The following is a 24,400-nucleotide window of genomic DNA, read 5'->3' as shown; positions in this document are numbered from 1 at the left end:
GGAGAAAATCTGCCTTCGGTTTATAAACCGTAGATCTGCGTCCTAATTTTGTTTTCAAGTGCTTGGTTGCCTGATCTTCGCTAGGCGCTCACAATTTAATTCTGAATATTTAGATTTTGATTAAGCATTCCGAATAGAACTAAGCAATTTCACCTAAAAAAAATCAAAATGATATATTTTCCAAAATCAATAAGATGACCAAAATGATATATTTTCCAAAATCAATTAAATTTGCTCGCTGTTATATCCAACAATCAATAAAACGCAATACACAGTTACTAATAGAGCTGATATTCAAAACAAGACAGCGTCTGCTCGACACTTCGAAAAACCTCCTGATGGCATTCTTGTTGTGTTTATCACATGTCTAGTTGCGCATATCACAGGAAAGTGGATCAGAGCCCAGAAAGACAAAGTGAAAAACAGAACAAAATGAGGGTTGAGCCCAAGTTAACCCTGCAATTCAATATCAAAAATCAGACTCTTCTAAATACTCTAATTAAACTTCAAAGCAGGAAAAATGTGCTCGAACGAGATTAAAAAAGAAAAACGATGAAAAACAAGTGAAAAGATATTTCAACTACTTTTCCAGTCTAACTGCAGCAAGACAATTTCGCGTTTTCTGAGGTGTTTCTTCCATTCAGTAGAATCAAATACAGCTTTCAAACAAATCAAAAAAATTAAACTATCAGTTGTCAGCAGATTGCGCGTAAAATCGTAAAGAAGACTAATTTGATGGACTGCGGTTCAAAGCCAGCTGAGTTATCTACCGTTTTCTTTAATTTTAAAAATAAAAAAATTATTAATCTATCGCCTTGTATAATCGGGGCTTAGCACAGCTCAAATTGTTCACATATTTTTTTGCTCGGCCGGCCGATTTCTTGGTAAATTTGGTGCTGAATTACAAAAAAGTTTTGGAGAGAAACACAGCTCAACAAAATAAAGGCTGATGAAACTTGTTTTATATGTAATGAAAATTAGCATTTGCTTACTCTTGTTACTTCCTATTTATCTTTCCCAAACATTTCTTCCCCCAAATTTCTTCTGATTTACAAAAATTACCTTACGGTCAAAATTACTTTCAGTTGTGTGCTCTGCGCTGTTAGGTTCCGCGATTTTATGGTTTAGGTCAACTTAACACTTTCAGGTCAACACCTCATCTGTTTAATGATTCTTAAAAAATTTTCTGAAATCGTAAAATTGAAGGCAAATCTTATTCACATTTTTCCCTTTTTTTCTGCTTTTTACTTATCAAATAACAGCATCCAAACACATTTACTTTATATATTAATAGAAAAACTAGGATAATCTCTCGTTCACCGGTTTTCTCAAGTGCAAGACAATCGGAGTTTACTTTCGCTTTTCAAATCCTGGATCCGCGCCCCTTTTTTTGTTTTCCAAAGCTTGCTGGCCAGAAGAAACCTAGTCTGTCACCTTCAAATGATTAACCAGCTACTCATTTGTAAGTTTGCATTTGAAATTTCAAATCACATGTAATGAGCGAACTACAGTTGAAAACTTATTTGGGTCTCTCGTTTTGTTAGTTTGTTCTTGTTATTTCTCTTCGTAGTCATATACCGGTTTTTTGAGCGTCAAACATATCCAAAGTAAATAAGTTACTCTCTCCAGCAGTGTTCTGTCATCTTGAAAAATCGAACCTAAATCGGTGGTTTCTGCTAAGAGCTCTGATCTCCCAACTAGCTGATGGCTTACCTTTATCACCGTTCACGGTCAACAAAATTATTTCACACGCATCTTCAATGATTGCTGAACATTTTCTTCAATGATGGTGATCTACTAAAAATTAAAACAAACCTCAACAAAACCCCAAAACATTAACTTCAAAAACACTTCAAAGTGAGAATGCTTCCTAGAACTTGGCAAAAAAGGGTACTCATTAGACATACCTAATCTCTTGGGTTTTAACTCAAAGTTCTTGTCTCAAATAGGTTGAAGACTGCGAGAATTTAGTAAAAAAGAGTAAACAGCAGTTTATTTCACATCTGGAAACTGAGTTAATTGAAGACCAGCGGAGTTTACCTTTGCTTTACAAATCCTGGACCCGCGCCCCATTTTTGGTTTCCAATGCTTGCTGGCCAGAATAAACCAAGGCCATCGTCAATTAAATTAATATCATTACAATTACAGCTATGCAATTTCGCCTACAAAAATTAGGATGAGACAAGGCCCTAAACAAACAGATAACTGCAAATCAAATTAGCTATCAGTTAGAAACAGCAAAACACAACGTACAGTTTTTAAAAGAGCTGATATGCAAAAAACGACATTGCTCGCTCAACACTAGCAAAAAATACTCTTTATCAGCTTCTTTACTAAAATTTTGTAATCACAGATTGTAATCACAGCAGTGGTTAACAGCATGCACTCGAATTGAACAATTATAGCCACATGCAGTTTGAAGCCTAGTTGAGTCTTTTCATTTATTTAGCAGTTTGCGGTTTTTCTCTTCTTAGCCGGGTACACGTTTTCTCTGCATCAAAAATATCCGAAGGAAATGGCGAAACGCTGACCAGTTAATATCGAGGCCATATCAAGATTACTCTTTCAAATAGTTTGCTGCCGTCTTCAAAAGTCCAATAGTTCGCTCGCTTACTAAATTCGCGGTTGAGCTGTCTTTTCAATACAAATAAAATAAGCAATGAATTTCAAAAAAAATATGCTTCTCACGCAATGACGATCAGCTAAGTTTCATGTTTCAAGTCAGCGAAGCAATAATTTTTAAACCACTTTAAACTTTTGCAATTTTTGTATTTCTTTTTTTAAAGTCGAAAACTACATTTTTTTCTCGCCCTCTTCTAGTTTTGAATTCTTTTGTACTTCCAAGTCCTATTACAACTCAAATAAAGGTTACTCTATAAGAGGGTTGAATAGTACGTCTCTAGTTAAAGTCGTTTGCTTCCCCTAAGAACACAGATTGCCCAATTGCATTTGGCTTACGATTTTCCCTGTACTACCGGTAACGATCCACCAAACTATTTCAAAACTATCTTCTTTGATCGCTGAACAGTTTCCTTGATTGGTTTGATCTACTAAAAATCAAAACAAACCTCAACAAAACTTCATTAAGAACTCACCTTCACAAAAATCTTCAAAGCGTGAAGATTTTTTAGATCTTGACAAAAAAACGGAACCCAATAGATAGGCAAATCATAAAAGATCCGGAGTATCACTCTCAATCCTCATCTCAAGAGGAATGACCACTGCAACAATCTAGAGAAAGAGCAGAAATCAAGTTACTTCACCTCAGGAATCCGCGCCCTTTTTGTTTTCCAAAGCTTGCTGGCCAGAATAAACCCAGTCTGTCACCTTCAAATGATTAACCAGCCACTCGTTTGTAAATTTGCCATTGAAATCTCAAATCAACGCAAATGTTTTATATATATATATATATATATATATATATATATATATATATATATTTATTGAGCCAACTACAGTTGAAAACTAAGTTGGATCTCTCCTTTTCTTAGTTTGTTCTCATTATTTCTCTTCCTAGTCACAAACCAGTTTTTTGCGCGTCAAACATATCCAAAGTAAATAAGTTACTCTCTCCAATGGTCTTCTGTCATCTTCAAAAGTTCAACCTAAATCGATGGTTTCTGCTAAGAGCTCAGATCTCCCAATTAGCTGCTGGCTTACCTTGTATCACTGTTCACGGCCCACAAAATTATTTCAAACGCATCTTCAATCATTGCTGAACAGTCTCTTCGATGGTGGTGATCGACTAAAAATTAAAACAAACCTCAACAAATCCCCAAAGCATAATCTTCAAAAAACACTTCAAATTGAAAATACTTCCTAGAAAAAAGGGTACTCATGGGTAAAAAAAAGGGTACTCACGGGTAAAAAAAAAGGTAAAAAAAATTGAAGGCCTTATCAAACTCATGCCTTCTCAAAAAGGGTAAAAAAGGGACTTTTTTTTTAAAAATCTATACTGTCAAAATAACATCCAATTGTGTCCTGCATGATAATATGTCCTGGCAAAAAAGGGTACTCATTAGACATACCTAATAAAAAAACTCCTGGATTTTAACTCTAAGTTTTTATCTCAAGTAGATTGAAGACTGCGAGAAATTAGTAAAAAGAGCAAACAGCAGTTTATTTCACACCTGGAAACTGAGTTAATTGAAGACCAGCGGAGTTTACCTTTGCTTTACAAATCTTGGATCCGCGCCCCATTTTTGTTTTCCAGTGCTTGCTGGCCAGAATAAACCATCGTCAGTTAAATAAATATCATTACGAAAACAGCTATGCAATTTCGCCTACGAAAATCAGGATGAAACAAGGCCCTAAAACTTTCTGCAGAGGCAAGCCTGAAAACAAGCAGATAACTGCAAATCAAATTAATTATCAGTTAGAAACAGCAAAACACAACATGCAGCTTTTAAAAGAGCTGATATACAAAAAACGACACAGCTCGTTTATCACCTTCTTTACTAAAATTTCTAGTCGCTCAAAACAATTCAACATAAGCACAGCTAAAACAATTTCTGTGAAATTTATCTTTCTCGATCGTTTTTTCCCCTCAACGTTCCTCTTTTTTTTTAGAAAAAAGTCCATACTGTCAAAATAACATCCAATTGTGTCCTGCGTGCTGATATGTTCTCTGGTTTTGTAGTCTAGGTCACCGTTGCAGTTTTAACTTATAATCCTCTTAATGGTTATTATTTGGTTTTTACATTTTTTCCCTATTTTTGGGTTTTTTCTCCATCATATAACGGCATTGAAGCACAGTTATTTTATGATTTAATCGGAAAAAAGGCGTTATCTCTTTCAGCATTTTAATCAAGTAAATTTTAGTGGGTGTCAATTCCGATCAAAAACACAGCAATGGTTAACAGCATGCACACGAGTTGAACACCTAAACCCAACTAAAAATGAAAGCCCAGTCTGATCTTTTCTTTTGATGATGGGTTTGCTTTCTCACTCGTTTTAATCAAACACGCGCTTTCCGCGTATCAAAAATAGTCAAAGCGACTTGTTAATCGCGCACCTAGTATATTGAAGGCCATATCAAAATTACTCTTTCAAACACATTTCCCTCATTTTCAATTGATCAACCAGTCACTAGTTTGTCAATTTGCCGCTGAAATCTCTAATCAGCGCGAACAATTACAAGCAACAAACTTCCGCTACGATATGCCTCTCACGCAATGAAGATCAGCATCACTGCCCTGTTTGAAAACCTCCCACCTTGAAGTTTTTTAATTGCAGGCCCCTGAAAAACACTAAGACAAAAAAACATTTCCATCAGACAACAAAATAGCATACACGAGTGCTTATTGCCGTTTGGGTCTGTGGTTTTGTGTTTTAGGTCAGCATAGCAAATTTTTGAAACCATTTCCTACTTTTGTTAAATTTAAATTAATTTGTGAACTTTATAATAACGCTTGTACTTTTTTCCTCTCCTAATTCTTTTTGACCACTTTCACTTCATTGTCTGAACATAAATTCGAAACATGAATATTCTATAATATTGTCGGATAGTACGACCGAAGCCAGTCGATTGCTTCTGCTAAGAGCCCATATCTCCCAATTAGCTGAGGACTTTCCTTGTACTACTGGTAACGATCCTCAGAATTATATCACAAACATCTTCCATCATCGCCAAACCGTCTCCTCGATTGTTTTGATCAACTAAAATTTAAAACAAACCTCAGCAAAACTCAAAACATAATCTTCAAAAAACACATCGGATTGAGAATGCTTCCTACGCAAGCACGGTTGATACAATTTGTCTTATGTATTGATCAATTCGGTTCTTGCGCCCAATTCAGTAATTGCTATTGTGTTAAATCAGATCAAAAACACAGCAGTGGTTAGCAGCATGCACACGATTTGAACACTTAGAACCAACTAAAGTTGAAAACCTAGATTGATCTTTTCTTTTAATATTCTGTTTGCTTTCTTTCGCTTCTAAGTCAGATAAACGCTTTCTGCGCATCAAAGATACTTGAATAATTGGTTAAACGCGCACCTAATAAATTGGTGGATATAGAAAAATTACTTTTTCGAACAGTTTTATATCACCTTCAAATGATTAAACAGCCACTCGTTTGTAAGTTTGCCACTGAAATCTCTAATCAGCTCGAACAATTACATGCAACAAACTTCAGCTAGGATATGCCCCTCACGCAATGAATATTAGCATCACAGCCCGCTTTGAAAACCTCCCACTCTAAAGTTTAACTTAATGGCAGCCCCCTGAAAAAAATGCAGAAAAAAAATTTCCGTAAGACATCAAAAGAACATAGCTGTGAGCTCGGTGCCGTCTGGTTCTGTAGTTTTTTGTTTCAAGTCAGCGTTTCAATCTTCTTAAACCACTTCTTAATTTGGTTACTTTTTTATTTTTTTTTTGAAGTCTAATACAACGCTCTTTTTATCCTTCTCCTAACTTTTTTTTAGCCATTTGTAATTCCTAGCTTCAACTTAACATCAGGTCAGGATTATTCTATAAAATGGTTCAGTGGTTTGACGGCTTAGGTCAGCGTTGCACTTTAACTCATCATATCGTCCGCTTAATGACTCTTACCAAATTTTCTAAATAGTAGACTTGAAGGCACATCATTATCACGTTTTGTTTTTTTTTTGGTTTTCTCTTTGTCAAATACCAACCTCGATGCACAGTTATTTCAAAATTTAATCGGAAAATTGAGGCGTTCTCACTTTCAGCATAGTTATTAGGTAATTTCTATGCTGTCAAACCAGGTCAAAAACAAAAGAGTGGCTAGTAGCATGCCACGAATTGTACAAATAGCTAACGACAGTTAGGACACATAGTTGGATCTCTCCATTTGTTAGTTTGTTTTCGTTATTTCTCTTCCCTGTCACATACCGGCTTCTTCCGCGTCGAACATGTCCATAGTAAATAAGTTACTCTCTCCAACAGTCTTCTGTCATCTTCAAAAGTTCAACTTCAATCGATTGTTTCTGCTAAGAGCCCAGATCTCCCAATTAGTCGATGACTTACCTTGTATCAACGTTCATGATCCACAAAATCATTTCACACACATCTTCAATCATTGCTGAACGGTCTTCTCGACAGGATTGATCTACTAAATTTTAAAAAAACCACAACAAAACGCAAAAAATGATCGTCAAAAACACTTCAAAGCTATGCAAATTCCACTGCAAAAACCAGGACGATAAAAGGCACAGAAATTTTTTGAAGAGGCAAACTTGAAAACTATCAGATAAATGCAGATTAAAATAGCTAACGGTTGTAAACAAAAACACACATCATACAGTTTTTTCTAGAACTGATATACAGAAAACAATATTTCCCTCTCAACATTTGCAAAAATAACCTTCAAAACCTATTTTAGAAGAAGTTCTACTCGCTGGAATCAATTCATCTTATGCACGGCTGATATAGTTTGATTTATGTGCATTGAAAGGTTTTTGCGTCCTCCTGGCATATAAATTTCCTGCTCTGTAACACTTTTTTTGATTCAATACTCCTTTGATTTAAAAAACTCTCCTTACGGTCAGAATAATTCCAGTTGAGTGCTGTGCGCTGTTAGTTTCAGTGGTTTTATGGTTTAAGTCAACATCGCATTTTTGACTCATCACTTCGTCCGCTGATTGATACCTAATAAATACCAACATCGATACACAGTTACTTCAAAATTTAATCTGAAAAATAAAGCGTTCTCAGATTCAATGTAATTATCAAAAAAATACTATGGTGTCAGACCAGAAAAAAACACAGCAGTGGTTAGCAGATTGCACACAAGTTGAACAATTATATTCAACCACTTTCTAAAACCGGTTAGATCTTTTCTTCTGTTAATCAAAACATGATTAAAATAAATGGGCAAGTGCTCATCCAAAAATTTCAGTAGCAGATCAAATCTACTCTCTCCAACTGTTTTTTTTTGTTTTCAAATGTTCAACCAGCCGCTCGCTTAGTTATTTCGCATTCGCGGCTGAACTGTCTACACAGCACAAAGAAATAAAAGCAACAAACGTCAACAACGATATGCCTCTCAAGTAACCAAGACCAGCATCTCTGCTGTCTTAGAAGTTTTCTCGCCTTATTTTTTTTCATTGGCGCTCCACTGAAAAAAAAATAAAAATAACATTTCCGTCAGAAAACGAAAAAAATATATATAGTTATCTGCTCCGCGCGGTTGGGTTCAGTGTGTTTTGATATGTCCAGTAAAAGAAGAAATTTATTTAATCACTCTTACATTTGTTACTTTTTATACTTTTTCTTCGCCGTCTAAAACTTGGTTTGTTTTTCTCCTGCGTCTTCTAATTCTTTTTTAAACGTTTTTTCTGATTACAATCTCGAAACAAGATTTTTTTAAAATTAGAAAGCCGCATAGCTATGTATCTGCAATAAATGCTTCGAAATAGGTTTTAACCTTTTCGAATGCACAGCTCAACATATTTCCATTCTTACATTGAACATAATACAGTATCAGAAAAGCGCGCATCGGTTCGAAAAGCCAGCCTTCTCAGATCAATTTTTTTCTGGAATCTTATCATACGCCGAGTTTAAAAATTATAATGGCGTAACAATGAACTTCATTTACAAGAGATAATTAGTGTAGTTATCTAACATTGCGCAACTTTCACAGATCCACACAAGGGGGTTAAAGCTCGCAACATATAAATTTTAAACATTCTCAAAATTTATTCTTTTTTTTTGCTTAAATCGTTTAACAGTTAATCATTCCGACCAAACGAATTTGAAAATTACCCGTCACACCATCTGATGAGGCTAGATTAGTACTATTTTATAGTTTGGTCACTTTTTTCGGATACGTCAAGTTCAGCCAGTAGAAGACCTCCATGGTACTTAAAATGGTTGAGTGCACTTGAGGCGAAAGAAGTTTTTAAATACAAAGAGATCAAATACTCAGTATTAATAGGAATTGTTTCCCAAACAATAATTTTAAGCACAAAATTGTTTTTAATTTGCGCTAATCTTCTTTTACTGAATGGTTGTAAATTAATTTGATATATGGAATTCGGCTGGAAATTAAAAAGTGTCCTGAAATTAGACGCTCGCAACCATAGCAATGTCTTGTCTTTCATTAAAAAACGAAAATATTGCACTAAATTTAGTTAACCGTTTGGTAAGGCTGGAGAAGGTCATGAGATTGAATCAATATGTTGACGGAACCTTTCATTTTGACTCATTTATGTCTATGAAAACACTTAAGCTAGACTTACAAAAAGGTTTATCATCAACTTCAACAAATTTCCTCGGCACTAAAAGTTAGTTCAATATTTACCCACCACCTGCAACTGTTTTATCTTCTTATACATTTCACATATACACTAGGAGAAGCTATCACAAAAGATTTTTTGGAGACTGTAGATTTCGATCGGTTGAAATGTGATTGTATTCGATGGTTTTGTCAATGATCTCTCAGAAATAATAGGTAAAAATCAGCAAGGCAAAACTCTTTCAGATGTTTAATGCTCCAAACCACTTTAGTGAGACATAAATTTTTTGCTCAACTGGGTTTTTTGTTCAATTAATTTTCTCCGATCAATAGTTTTGTCAAACAAAATTGCAAGTGGTATCAAAAGATTGCACTAAAAGCATTTCTAAGGCCCACTTTGTAAAAATTAATCTGTTGTGCAGACACAGAAACTGCTGACACAATCTTCTTTCACTCAGATGAGAAGTACTTCTACCTTTTTTTCATAGGAAACGTTCTTTCTAAGAAAAAAGTGCTAATTTGTCGGTTTTTGTTAATTTTAAAAAAAAGTTTTTTTAATCAAAATTAAATAGTTTTTGAAACGTTAAGATTAAGGTTTTTGTTTACTAAAATGTCTACTATGCCATTATTTGGAGTTCAATCTTCTTTCTATTACCCCGTAGCAAGAGCAATGTCAGTTTCAGGCTCCTTGTTGACATTTGCATTGGAACTGTTTTCAAATTGTGTTTTTTTTTCTTCGTTCCTTCTTTCCGACAGATCTTTCCGCTTTTTTGACAACTACAAAATAGTCCGTTTTCATTTACATTGTCAATTTAATGTTGATTTCATTTGTTTTCAAACAAGGCCCATCGATTGAATATCAAGTTTTCTGACTAAAGTTTATGGATCCTATGACACTACTGACCATTTTTTGTCGAAATTTTTAATTGAATTTCTGAGTTTTGCCACTATTTGTTGTTGTTTTTGCCCTCTTGTGTCTGAACCTAACACTTATTATTGCTCTCCATGGAGCTATTAGTTAAGCTATCTAATGCATTCATTTGATTTTTGGTAATATTACTCCAGAAATTTTTTTTTGCAAAAATCAGCTTTTTTCCTGATATCTTGACTTTCACGTCAAACTAGACATTCGGTAATATTTATAATAATCTTTCGTTTAAACGAGCAGCTCCAGCAAATGATTTTGTTTTGAATTTTTTTTTTAAATAGTTGAGCGCTGTCTATTTTTCAAGTTCCTTTTTTTTAGCTCCATGGTTTTTATGTTAATTAAAAACAGAATGATTTTAAAACCAAGCTCAGTTAATGAGAGATAAGAAAAAAGAGCAATTCATATCCAATGAAGATATTTTCTAATTTGGGATTGTATCTGGAGGTGTATTTTAGCTCTAACACTGTGTTTGCGTAAAAACTTTTGTGAAGTTTTTGGTTCTGCGTGCATTTGTCGTTATGTTGCAGTCTTATGACTCGGCCTTACTATTCATATTCACAAATAGCCTTCAAAGCAATTCCAAATTTTATATTTAATTTGTCAAGTTGAAGGCTGATGGTTGTTATGGCTCTTTAAAAATATTGATTAAATTATTTTTTTCAGCTGTTCCACTTGTCATCATTCTTCTGTCAACTGCAGCGCAGCCCAAGCAATGAGAGTTAGCATCCTCTCTCAAGAACATGGAATGTAGTAATCATCCCGCTTCATCGTTTGAATTGAGGTTTTTTGTGTTTGATACTACGAGCTGGATTTTTTCATTTTAGGGCGTTTTGTCGTTTTTGAGGTTCTTTCTTTTCTGTCTTGTCACTATGTCAAAATATTGACAAATCATTAAGACGTGTTATATCAATCATATTATGCATAATGCGTTGAAGGGAATCGCAGGCATAAAAAATTTTTGAGTTGTTTTTATTGAATATATTATGTTTTCAGGGCGTCGATACCATTTTCTCGCAAACTTTTATTGACTTTTTGATTGTTTTATTGTATTTGTTCTTTTTGTAGTCGTATGACATTATGGATAGCAATAATTCTCAATCACTTCTTATGGAGGTATGAAGAAAGTTAATTTTTGGTTTCAGTTGATAGCTTATTGTTTTTGTGAACCGGAAATTAATTTTTTTCGAAAGAATAGAGACATTTTTGATTTTGCTATTTTTTTCGTCTAATTGTTAATTATTATCAATAAAGACAATTTCTGATGAATCACAAGTGAACATGTTTAGTGTATTTTTTACATGATGGTATCGAGACTTTGTTATTAATTTTTTTAAAAGAATTATAAAGACAATGATTCTTGGTCACAAGTTAATGAAATTTGGATTTTAATTGCTTTTGTTGTTTGTTTTTTTTTCTTAGTTTCGTTATTGAAAGGCCTGATCGGTGTTATAATGAGGCGCTGTTAAACTTGTTCAGCGGCTTCAGCTGAAAGCGATTTTATTAATGGATACACCAATTATTTCCAAACAAATTATCGCTTTTTGAAAATATTCTATCTCCTCCTCATTTGGTCGACAATAAAGTCAAAAATGTGAATGAGCGCGGTCAGAACATTTTGAGGATACACACATTGCTGCGCCCTTTTGTATAACTTGTTTTCAGTACGAATAATTGAAAGAAAATTGTCATGACTAGCGCCATTCATGCAAACATTCACCATGCAAACATACATGCAAACATTCACCGGGTCAAGGTGTCACCAACCGCCATTCAACGCAAAATTATATAAGATAAGCGGTGAATCCGGAAATTTTTTTTAAAAATAAGCGGTGAATTTTTTAAAAATAAGCGGTCATAAATCAGGCGGTGAATGCGGTGAAAAAACCTTTATCGCCTGGTAACGGTGAAACTACATAATTTCACCGCTTCGAAAAAATTGTCCAAATTATGTAAAATAAGCGGTCTTGCACGACTTTCGAGATATAGTCATTCGACTTTGACAGGAGTTTGCAGTTTCAAGCTCAACGCCCTGATGTAGTTCTCCGGTCAAGACACGTATCGGCCAGACGGAAAAACCAAAATTCGCTAATGCGGCCGCAGAGGTAAGAAATGACTGTAGCCTCTGAACTTCGTCCAGATTATCAAGTTGGGTCGCACTGGACCCAAATTTTGACGGCCTGATCGACCAATAAATACCACACAAAAAATTGCAACTCGAGAAATTCATGTAAATTTATATGGAAAAATCATGTAACCTGACTTTTTCTCGTGTGACACATTTCTCCGAAAAAAAATTGTGTCAACCCAGGATTTTTCATGTAATTCAAAATTTTAGACAAAAATTTTACAGTGTAGCTATTATTGAGTGTGTTTAGTGTGTGTGTGACAGGACGCGAGAAGCATATGGATCAGTATTACCCAATCTATGACTATGACCCTTTTGCGAGAGATGAGGATCCAATACCAAGCGAATACATAACTCTATTCAGGAACAGGTCGCATCTATTCTGCATTTGTAAAACTGGAAGATAGTCGTGGGTATGGGTAGGGAGATTGAAAACATATTCGCCCAATATAGCAAGCGTGATACACACTGAAGAAAGTTCAGGTAAATTTACCTGAAAAACACGTGCACATACTTGTACAGTTCTGGCAGATTTGTTTCACCTGAACTATACTTGAACACACCTGAAAACATCTGAAAGTTACGTGAAAAAATCAGGTATCACTGCCTGAACTTTTACCTGAACCGCAAATTTTTCTTAAAATACTTCTGATCTCCCGATCTCATTATTGAAAGTTTTATTGACAGAATTCCTTCTGAATATGTTTCCCGGGCAAAGTTATCAACGCCATTCAACGCAAAATTATGTAAGATTAGCGGTGAATGCGGTGAATTTTGTAAGATAAGCGGTGAATGCGCTAAAATTACATAAATCAGGTGGTGAATGCGGTGAAAAAAAATATTGCTTAGTAGCGGTGAACTTACATAAATTCACCGCTTAGAAAAAACTGTCGACATTTTGTGAGATAATCAGTGAATGCGATGAAATTACATCGTTCGCTCATTTTTGGCGCTCTCTCACTCTGTCGCATTCGTTTTTTGGGGGGTTTATATCCTAGAGTACGCGGTGAACTTAGACAATTGACCGCTAAAATATGTGTAATTTCACCGCTAAAAGTCACAAACCTTACACAAATTCAACGCGCATGTTTTACAAAAAGTAGAGTGAATTTGATTTAAATTCAAAAAGTAGCCTAGAAGATAGTGAGATGTGGCGCAGTGGAAGAAGAGGTGGCTGATATGCAGGAGGTGATAGGTTGGAACTTGTGTAAGGCCGGTTATTTGTAGTAAGCGGTAAAATGCGGTGACTTTTTTTTAAAGTTCACCGCTTACTCTAGCGGTGAAACTCGATAATTTCACTGCATTTCACGCAAAACTATGTACGAAATTTGCGGTGAAAAAAAAACTTTTCACCGATTACTTTACATCATTTTCCAATTTTTCCTCAACCCGGGTTGTATCTTTCTCTTCTGGGTCTCCTAGCTGTACCCGAATAAATCTTTCGCGGACGCTTTTGGACTCTCGATCGAAGTTCGGTCTCCTTCAAAAGAAAATAGAAGTATTCTTATTGAGGGAGAAAACGAGATTATAATTGGAACAAATGGTGTTGTCGTCACATGATTTTCGTGAATCGTGTTTATCATAAAAAACTAATTTTTACAAGCTGATTTTTGTGATCATTCGGCCTAAACTCTTTTTCAGGTAACTTACAGAGTAAGATACTAGAGTTCAGGCGCTTTTCAGGTATTGTTAAACCTGAACCTGCAATTAGCTGAAGTCAACTCAGGTGAATTTACCTGAATTTTTTTAGTGTGTAGGAGGAAGAGGGCGACAGAGTAGATGCAACAGGTCATTTGCTGAAATGATGATGGTGAGCGGCTTTAAAGTTACTTCCTTCAAAATTAGTCGAAATCGTAACTATCTGATTCGGTTATGGGACAGGAGAGGCTAAAATATCTGAAACAGGCAGCATGACCACCACATAAACAACAAAACACAAATGCAAAACACAAACATCTCGTTTTCATGGTTTAATTCGTATTTTGTTGTTTATTTTTATTGTTTACCAATCAAGAGTGTGAACTGGAGTAAGCAATCTGTCTCTCGCTGTTCGGAAAGCGATTAGTATCGGCAAAATTTAAGTTTTTCTCACGAAAATGAATTAAAATCCCGACGAAATTTCGCTTTCGACATGAATTACATTTAAATGTAATTCTTTTCGAAAGCAAAACAGTTTCGAGATATTAATTCCATTTCATGAGAAAAAAAAACGTAAATTCCCAGGTTTTGGTACAGACCCAAATTGAGATATGATCAGACCTTCCAGACCAAAATGATCTCTGATCAGACTTTCCAGACCAAAAGGAGATTGCAACTTTTTGAGATTTTCCAGTATGTTTTGGGTGTGTTCCCCTCCTCCTTCTCTCACCCGGGCTTGGGAACGGCTACGGCGGAGTTACAAACAAACAACTGTAGGAGAATTGAGTCCGAGCAAACGGTAAAAATCCGCGCTCTAAGACTCTACCCAATTAAAACCAAACAAAATAAAACATTCGAAACAAACAAAAAATTTGTGATTGTGGGAAACAATTCGAAACAAACAAAAATTTGTGATTGTGGTTACTTAGTTTACTTGGAAACAGAGAAAATGTGAATTTTTCCAGATTTGGTCTAGATTGAGTCTATTAAGCAGTCAATTTGGTCCGGAAGGTCTGATCATAGTCTTTTTATAGTCTGGACAGTGGTCTGATTTTGGTCTGATCATAGTCGCACTATAGTCTGGACAAAGTCTGGGTTTGGTCTGAAAAGTGGTCACTTTGGTCTGGAAAGTCTGACCATGGTCTGTTTATAGTCTGGACAGTGGTCTGAATTTGGGCCTGATCATAAGCGCAGTCTTGACAAAGGTCTGGGTTTGGTCTGATCAGAGGTCATTTTGGTCTGGAAGGTCTGATCAGAAGTAATTTGGTCTGGAAAGTCTGATCAGAGGTCATTTCAGTCTGGATAGTCTGATCGTAGCTCAATTTTGTTCTGGACCAAAACCTGGGAATTTACATTTTTTTCATGAAATGGAATTAATATCTCAAAACTGTTTTGCTTTCGGAAAGAATTACATTTAAATGTAATTCATGTCGAAAACAACATTTTGTCGGAATATTTATTCAATTTCATGAAAAAAAAACGTAAATTTGCCGATATTAGTCGCTTTCTGAACAGCGAGAGACAGATTGCTCAGTCCAGTTCACACTTTTGTTGGTAAACAGCAAAAATGTCACAAGATACCAAGGCAAAACGCGAATTACACCATGAAAACGAGGTTTTGGACGAGAAAACCGATGTGCTATTACCAGTTTGGTCAACCGAACAAGTCGAAAAGTCAATTTGTGATTATCAGCAGCGTTAAAATATTTGAAAAGTGACGAATAGTTTGCTTTCGATTACTCTTAAAGAGTAATGAAATCCAGAAAGTTGTAAACCAACAAAAACAGCTTAGTGCAAGTTCAAGGAGAGTTTTTCCACCAAATACATTTTTGAATGAAATTTATCAAGATGTTTGGACATTCTGGGGTCTCTCCATACTAATAAATTTTGAAAAAGAACAAACTTTGATCTTGCTGCTCTTTGAAAAAAATAATTTCTTAGTTCTCAAGTCTTGCGCCCAAAAAATGGTCTTCTCCCCAAATTAACGATCAATATCGGTCATTTATAGGGTTTTAAGAGTGATCAAAAACAGTCAATTCTCAAAAACTATCTTTTCCAATATCAAAAAAACAACCAAAAATGCTCACACTTGGCAAAGAGCATAACGGTGTTGATCAATTGTCCCTGAGAATACCGATCAAAACGATCATTTTGTGTGTTTGTTGCGACAAAATTTCAACCAGGGGATGTAACCTGGATATGATGGGTGTTTTGATGATCCTGTCTGGTCAACTAGTGGTCAACGAGAGCGACTTCGGCCGACCCGGTGTTTCTAAGAAATCAGATTTTTTGGACCAATCTTTTCAATAGTCGGCGTCCTAAAAAAACCGTCGAAAGAAAAGTGACAATGAGGCTGGTAAGGTTGCTCTTGTCGTGAGATTGTTTAATACACAATTAGAAACAAAATTTTTCTATTCGAGGGATTTCCTATTCCTAAAACAGTACATTTAAGAGAAAAAGGCAACTATAAAGAATATTATAGATATATGAGATACATGATAATGCTGGTTATTAACGTATTTGATATTATCAGAAAATGATGATAGCATATTGAAAAAAGATGGACTAGGATATTAGGATTAGAAAAATTCAAAGAAAACTATGTTGGGGCTCATATCTAGTAAAAAATACTAAAATTCGCATTGTTGAACGCTTTCAATAGCATAGGCTACAAAACCATTTAATAGGAAAAACAGTTCTAATTCTATATTTTTGGTAATGATAGATTTTCAATCTTCAGCTAACGAACATTTTCAACATCACATCAAGGCAAAGACCAAGAGACGCAAAAGTGCCAATTCTTGCTTCGACCAAAGATGCCAATTCGACGCGTTCTACTCTATGATCGGACACCAATCTCATTTGTCCAAAAAAACCAGAAAACACCAAGCTACGAGAACAGTTCTGAGTCTAACGAGAATTGCTTTCCTTAAAAAAAATTTTATTGCTCATTCCGGAAAAAAAGTGAAAGTTTTAAGCTGATTTATTCAAAATCCTCTATGTACTGATATAATGTCTTCATTTTACTTACAAGGAAAACCTTGTCCGGCGCAAATGAAGATGCAGAGAGAAATGTAACCAGCTCAACAAACGGACAGACGAATGATTCAGATAATGAGCGTACAACTCGGGAGTGAATCACGCTGTCAGAAACACACTGGATTTCTCCAATCGGAGCAGTGGATAAGAAAACAACAATGTTGCTGTCATCGATCATCAAAACTATGTCACTTGCCGTGAAGTGCTGCTTAGAAGGCGTGTGACATTTTAATCTACGTTTAAGAGCACGTAGTAAAGCCTTGAGTCAACACAACCAAACTGAAATTATAGAGGACTGTGCACATGTGTATCGCTTACAGTTGTAACGTTCGTCAAGGGCAAAAATTCATGAACTTCTATGGTTGTCTGATTACAGAGTAGAAAACGATTGCGGTGCTTACTGGCGAAAAAGAAGTGAGTTTATTGCGTACTGGAAAACAGAAAATAAGGTAATAAAGACATTATATGTGACCATGAGATGAAATACCAAGATCTCTTCCAGCAACGAAAAGCCCTCGCCTAATGGCCATTTTTCCGTGACAAAACACTGGGCCGATTGAACTTCCTGTTGATGCCAAACTCAGCTCAAATTTATTGAAAACCATTTTTGACAACCAAAACGTTTTTTTTTGCGTCCACGGAGTTCATATCATTATCTGAATAAATCAAGACCGGTGAACACCATTGGGGGACAATTTTTTTTGCATCCTTTACGTAAGAACTGTCGTTAATGGACGGGGAACTTCGGCAAAACAGCACAAACAGTCACACATGTGAAAAGATATTGCTATCTCTTCTCTCTAATTCGCCTGACGCTAATGAAAATGTGGCCAAAGCAATTAATCTAAAATATGCATTGTCAACAATTTATGCTTTTATTGTTTTTTTTACCAAAAATTTAGTTTGCGTCTCAATTTTCTCCAAACTATTGTTGACGTCATAGATTGTCAGTTTTACCCAGAAGTTCTTCACCATGAAGAGTAACCAATTTAATACAAACAAAATCCGGACAAAAATAACCGTCACTGCAATGAATGCGCAGATAGAAGTTTGCGATGTAGCTCAACTTGCTGTAAAAAAGTTCAGAGAAATTTTTTTCGTTAATGATTAGTTGTACAGATTTTTGACCTCTTGTTATCAGGTTGTGAAGGTATTGCTAAAAATTACTACCAGAAAAGCTTCATAACCGTAGTCCTTAGACTTTTCCCAAGCGTTTGTTGCATCTGATCTATTTGATCATTGTTTTTCAGTGTTGTATCTGTGTGCATAACCTCCATCATCCAAATAAATGCTGATGCCGTTAGTTGACGGAGAGCTGACAAGGAATATCGACTGATAGATTTTTAACAACAATTTGTGAGTCACCAGCATTGGCAATTTTGGGCGGAGAGCTTGGCAATGCTCTCCTACTGTATTTGAACAAATCGAAAATTTAACTCACAATTAAGTGAGTACTCAAGTTTCTGCGTGACAAACAACAAAGTATTTCTGAGCCTTCAATTGTACAACTCTTTAAGGGTGCAGTTTTTAGAAAACTCTCAAACGTGATGAAGAAACTTGTATACGCTGAGACTTTGTTGCCGTAACCAAACGCTAAACCAAACAGAAATAAAATTTTCGCGAACGACGCAGATTTTGTTTGAGTTCTTAGTGACTAAATCTTTTTAAACGTGCTTTTTGGCATTTTCCGTTTCATCAATAAATATTAGAAAATACCAGAATTGTTTGCTACTGTTATCCGATAATCATTCCAATGCAAAAAATTATATTCAAGTTCACCTGTTTTCATCAGAGTAAATACAGGTTTCATTATTTTTGGTAAATTGTTGAAAAGAAAATAGCCCACCTCATAAAGAGAAGAAATCTCAAAAACGACGCAAATTTTGTACATAGTTTTGCGGTGGAATGCGGCGAATACGGTGAAATTATGGCTTACTACAAGTTACCGTCCTTTAACGGATTCGCACTCCTCACCTCCTGCATGTTAGCTACTTTTTCTTCCACTGTGCAACTTCTCATTAACATCCTGCATACTTGCTTAGAATTTAAATCAAATTCACTCTCCTTTATGTAAAACATACGCGTTGAACTTTTGTAAGATAAGCGGTGAAATTACAAAATTTAGCGGTGAAATGTGGTGAACGCGGTGAAATTATGTAAGTTCACCGCTTACTCTAGTGCTGAAATTACATAAATTCACCGCTTAAAGAAGTTTCAAAAAGTTGAATGATTACTTTTGGGTAAATTTTCAGTGCGTTTTTCAATAAATTTATCTTAAATTTGTTGAACAAAAGTCAATTCGAAACGTTTTCTAAGCGGTGAATTTACATTACTTCACCTCTAAATAAGCGGTGAATTTGTGCAAATTCATCGCATTCACTGCTGATCTCCTACAATTTAAACACTTTTTTCAAACTGGTGAGTTTATGTATTTTCACCACTAAGTTAAGCGGTGAATATATGTAATTTCACCACTACCAGGCGATAAAGTTTTTTTTCACCGCATTCACCGCTTGATTTATGTAATTTCACCATATTCACCGCTTCTATCTTACAAAATTTTCTGCATTCACCGCTTATCTTACATAATTTTGCGTTGAATGGTGGTGACACCTCGACCCGGGTACAAAACAAAATTAAGTTTCGTGGACTCAAAATTATTGATCACAAATCTGTATCGATTAACTAAAATTTGATCTACAGACGAGCTTTTGTTTCGAAATATTTACGTTTACAACCAATGAAACGTTGACTTGGTTGCATATTAAGGAACTTCAAAACTTTCTAAAACTCATTAATCGCCGTGTTAGCTGCATTACGATGTTGGCCTTGCTATACTTTTCAAAAGACACTGCTCGTTTTTGATTTCTTTACCACTATTAACAATAGATTAGATACATAGAAATAAGCCGATTTTTCAAAGTTTTCATCACAGAAACCTCACATAATAATGCACCAATATAAGCTGATTTTTTAAAAAGAAATACTCTTTGTCCATGTAATACTTTGACCAGTTGGTAGGAGAGTACATGACTTGAAGGGATGATAAAAGTGTCACTTCCACTTTTGAAGATATGAGCTAAATTCACCGCAACAAAAGAGAAACATTCAACGCAACAAAGTTCAGCTCTTAGAAAAAACATATTACGAAAACTATATCTTAGAAAAATGGTATATTCTAGAAAACAAATTTCAATTGAAAAGTCCTCATATTAAACAAAACTACCGCCCAAAACAGAAAGTTACCGAAATCCGAACAATTTTGGCGGGTTTAGTTGTTTTGATAAAATCTAAGACCCCATTGTTCCCGGGTTAAGAAAAAGTCGGAAAAATATGTCAGATAAGCAGTGAAAAGTTAGTTTTTTCACCGCAAATTTCGTACATAATTTTGCGGTGAAATGCGGTGAAGGCGGTATAATTATGTAAGATCACCGCTAGAGTAAGCGGTGATCTTACAAAAATTCACCACATTTCACCGCTAAAATATTTAATTTCACCCCTAATATTACTGAACACCCAAAACCTCTACTGCGAAGTGGGAAAGAATTCCCACCTCATCCTAAGGCCAGGGTAATTTGTGTGTTTTGACCAGGATAATTTCACGGCATTAACCGCTTATCTTACATAATTTGGACACTTTTTTTCAAAGCTGTGAACTTATGTAATTTCACCGCTAAATTCAGCGGTTAAATTATTTAATTTCACCGCTACCAGGCGATTAAGGTTTTTTCACCGCATTCACCGCCTGATTTATGTAATTTCACCGCATGCATTCACCGCTTATCTTACAAAAGTTTCCGCATTCACCGCTTATCTTACATAATTTTGCGTTGAATGGCGGTGACACCTCGACCCGGGTGGTGATTGCATACAAAAATTGACTATTCACAATTCTGTTAGGAAAAGATGACAGGGCACTGAACCGCCGAGCCGGGTTTTAGATTCCCCATGGTGCCCAAATTTTATATCTTCAGTTTTAGTTTTACACAATTTTCTCTGAATGGGGCAAAAGCCCTGCAAAAATGACCATTTCATTTTTAAAGACGCGTAAAGTCCCTTTTTATAACTAAATGGTTAAATCCATATATTTACATGCAAAATAGATCAAACACATATTGTTTTTTTCATAGATAGAATTGTTATAATTCCTTTATTTTCTCTGTTCGTTGGCTGCATTGTAAGACTTAGGACTGACCCGTACCATAGTTCAATTACAAGGTAATTACTTTTGATTTTCCCGCTTAAAATTGAAATTTTCAAAAGTAATTTGACCTGTTTTTGCTGGTCGGCAGTTTGGGCTCATATTTGATTCAATGAAAAATGTGAACTTTTTAGAGTCCGATGTTTACCATTGTCATCATTACTAATATTTACTGTCTAATTGTGATTGCCAACAACAAACAACTTCACAGTTTGGACTATTTTCTGATTGGTTACCAGTGTCTGACTGATTTGACATTCACCGGACTCTGTGGATTTGTTGACTACTTTTTGAGTATATGGAGTGGGGTAATCTTTGTTTGTAGTTTTTGTGGTACCCATACAGACTACTGGAGGCATTGAGAATCAATTAAACACTGAACTTTTATATTGTCTTTTTTAAATTTTATATTCTAACAATGAGGCTACGAAAACTGTAACGGATATTGTAAACATTATTTCAGTTTAAAAATTTCAGCCTTTCTGCTTGATAGAATGATAGCAGACTGTTGCATATTTAAGCTTTCCCAAAAATATAGATTTCGCAAAATTTAAATTTAACGGTTAAAAGAAACCCTTCTATGAACTTTAAATAGTTCTGAAGTGTAATATGCCCGATCTCCTCCATCAGAATGCCATGTCCCAATTTCCCAAGTTCACTCTAAATAATATATAGGTAAACACACCTGCGCAGTGTGCAGGTAAGGTCATGTGCAGGTAAAATTTACCTTAACAGTTGTCCTCAAATTTTTGTGCCTGCGTACCGCTCAAGTAAATCACCTGCTAAAAAAACTTTAATGGATAAATTTGAGGCAAAGATGTCCAGAAAATAAGGACAATGAGATAAAAATAGGAAAATAAGTTTTTCAGACCGGAAAAACGTTTTTAAAAAGCCTCTATATGAATTTTCTCCTAACTAGAAAAAAAATCGAAAGTATTCTCTTTCAAATATTATCATTTAAATCTTTCTATAACAATTTTGATATAAAACTCTTTGTTTAAAATCAGTATTTGCTAATTGCAATCTGTTATTATTAGTTTTGTAGTCTGTGTGAAATTTTAAACTAAATTTAACCTAAGTACTAGCGGACAGGTCTAGTAAACTAAACTTATGTTGGTTTCTGACGGTCAATATTTTTCAAATGCGTTCTATACGCTTGAAAACAGGCGAGCAAAAAGTCTGAGGTCTCTGACGCATTTTCATTGTGGTGGGTTTCTTTGGCATAAGCGTTTTTAAATTTTTCTCATGTTTGTCGTTTGTTTCAACATTTTTCTGCTTTTTTAGAATTTTTCTCAACTTCAAGCGCCAAAACCTATAATAGGCAGTGGATATCGTTTGAATCATATGACGAATGGGTTTAGAAAATGAAAAACACTGTCTACCTTACTGAAATTGTAATAACTATTTTTTTCAAATTCTTGATTGTTTCGGATTTCAAGCCAATGGACTTTTTTCCTTGGTTTACAGCAATGATTTGTCTGTGAAACCGTCAAAAATTGTAATGTAAAAGAAAATTTCCTCATTTAGGATGTGCCGACAAAAATTGGGTGCTTATGGAAAAATTAGTTTGGAGCCATTCAGTTTTTGTAGGGTGCAATTAAACCCAAATATAATAGTAAGTAGACATAGTTTTTGCCCATAATAGGATCAGTCAATTTTCGTTCCTGAAAAATATCTCAAATTATTTTCAAAGCAATGAAGTTTTGCCGTGGTTGGTAGCACAACAATTTAATTGACAAAATTCCAAAATTTGCAAAATAATCAATAAAAAACTTCAAATAAAGTTTTTGTGAGGAAAAATCACAAAATTTTGCTTCTAATTGGTCGTTGCCTCCAAGAAGCTGTTGGTGTTTTTGTTTTCGATTATCTGATGATTTTGTTATCTGATGGTTTCTGACGTTTTATGTTGTTTCTCAATGATTTTTAGACGTTCGTAAACAATTGCATCGAACAACTGAGGCCTCAGAACTGATCAATTTTGTCCTTTTTTTTGGGGGTGAATGTAGTTACCTTGTTTCCTTTTTTCCGGAGTTAGTTATTTTGCATTTTTATTTCTTTAACCTACTTTTATTTAGTCTTAACTTACTTTTATTTAATCTAACTTCATCTCATTTACAAAATTTGAAGAAGGTTCTCCACTGGAAGTGCAGCATTCAAAGATTGAGCAATTAGAGCCCAAAAGAAGACAATAAATAAGTTTGAACAATGAAAAATAGTGTCCAGTTTAGCAAAATTCTTATTGAGTCAAACTTCTTGTGACTTTAAGACAATTTTTGTCGCCCCGTCTTCATAGCTATGTTTTGTTCTTAAAAACACCACAAATTGTTAGATATAAGCTTAAAAGTGCTATCTAGAATTTCAAAGGAGAAAAAAGAATTTTGCGTTTATTTTTGTTTCTGAGATTTATGACCGTTCCATTTATGACCATTCAAAGACAAATATATCGGTGTTTGAGGGATGTTGGTGTTCTTAAAAGCTTTGATAACGGATGATTAACTAATTTGAGTAGTCACGCTCGTTTTTATAATGATTTTTTTGAGTTTTTTTCAAGTTCGCTTTCTGTTTTTTTAACTTTCTCCATTTTTGAAATACTTTATACATTTGAAGTGCCGAATAGCCCCAAATTTATTTGAGCGCCATTAGAGCCCTAGAAAAGGTCATAAAAAGGTTAGAAAAATAAAAAAAGCTCCCTGGATGAGCACTATTCCTGAAACTTTTTTTAAAATTTATGATTGGTAAAGTTTCCATAACAAAGTATTGAAAGCAATATCTTAACTAATTGTTTATTATATCTATATGCTTTGAATTAAAATCCCTAAAAAGATCCGCAAAACGGTTAATGAATTGATTCAAAACGGTTGCAAAAAAAATTAGAAAAAACCTCATAAATTCGAGCAGTATCGAGGAGACTGTTGCATGTCTGCTGTCGCCTAACATACTGTGTGACAGTTTGTGGACAATGAAACTTCTCTAAATTGTAAATCGGGTCGCATGATCTTTTCAGTGAATGCCAGCAGAGCTATATATTAAAAAATGTTTTTTTTTTAACTTAAACGGCGCGGATTCAGGCTGGAAAAAAAAGAAAACGTGCATCATACGAATTGAATCTCTTTTTTATCGAAAAATTGCACAACAATTATACCTTCAGAAGATTGTTAAAGCTAGCAAGAGTAAACTGTACTAATTGGGAAAAATTGAATTGATAAGATCTGGATTTCACAAACAAAAAAAATCTTGAGAATCTTCGATTGCGAAAATGTTTGTCTCCG

This window comes from Convolutriloba macropyga, chromosome 1 (assembly GCF_964194025.1).
Source record: "Convolutriloba macropyga chromosome 1, txConMacr16.3, whole genome shotgun sequence".
Classification (NCBI taxonomy): domain Eukaryota; kingdom Metazoa; phylum Xenacoelomorpha; order Acoela; family Convolutidae; genus Convolutriloba; species Convolutriloba macropyga.
This window is presented reverse-complemented; position numbering follows the sequence as displayed.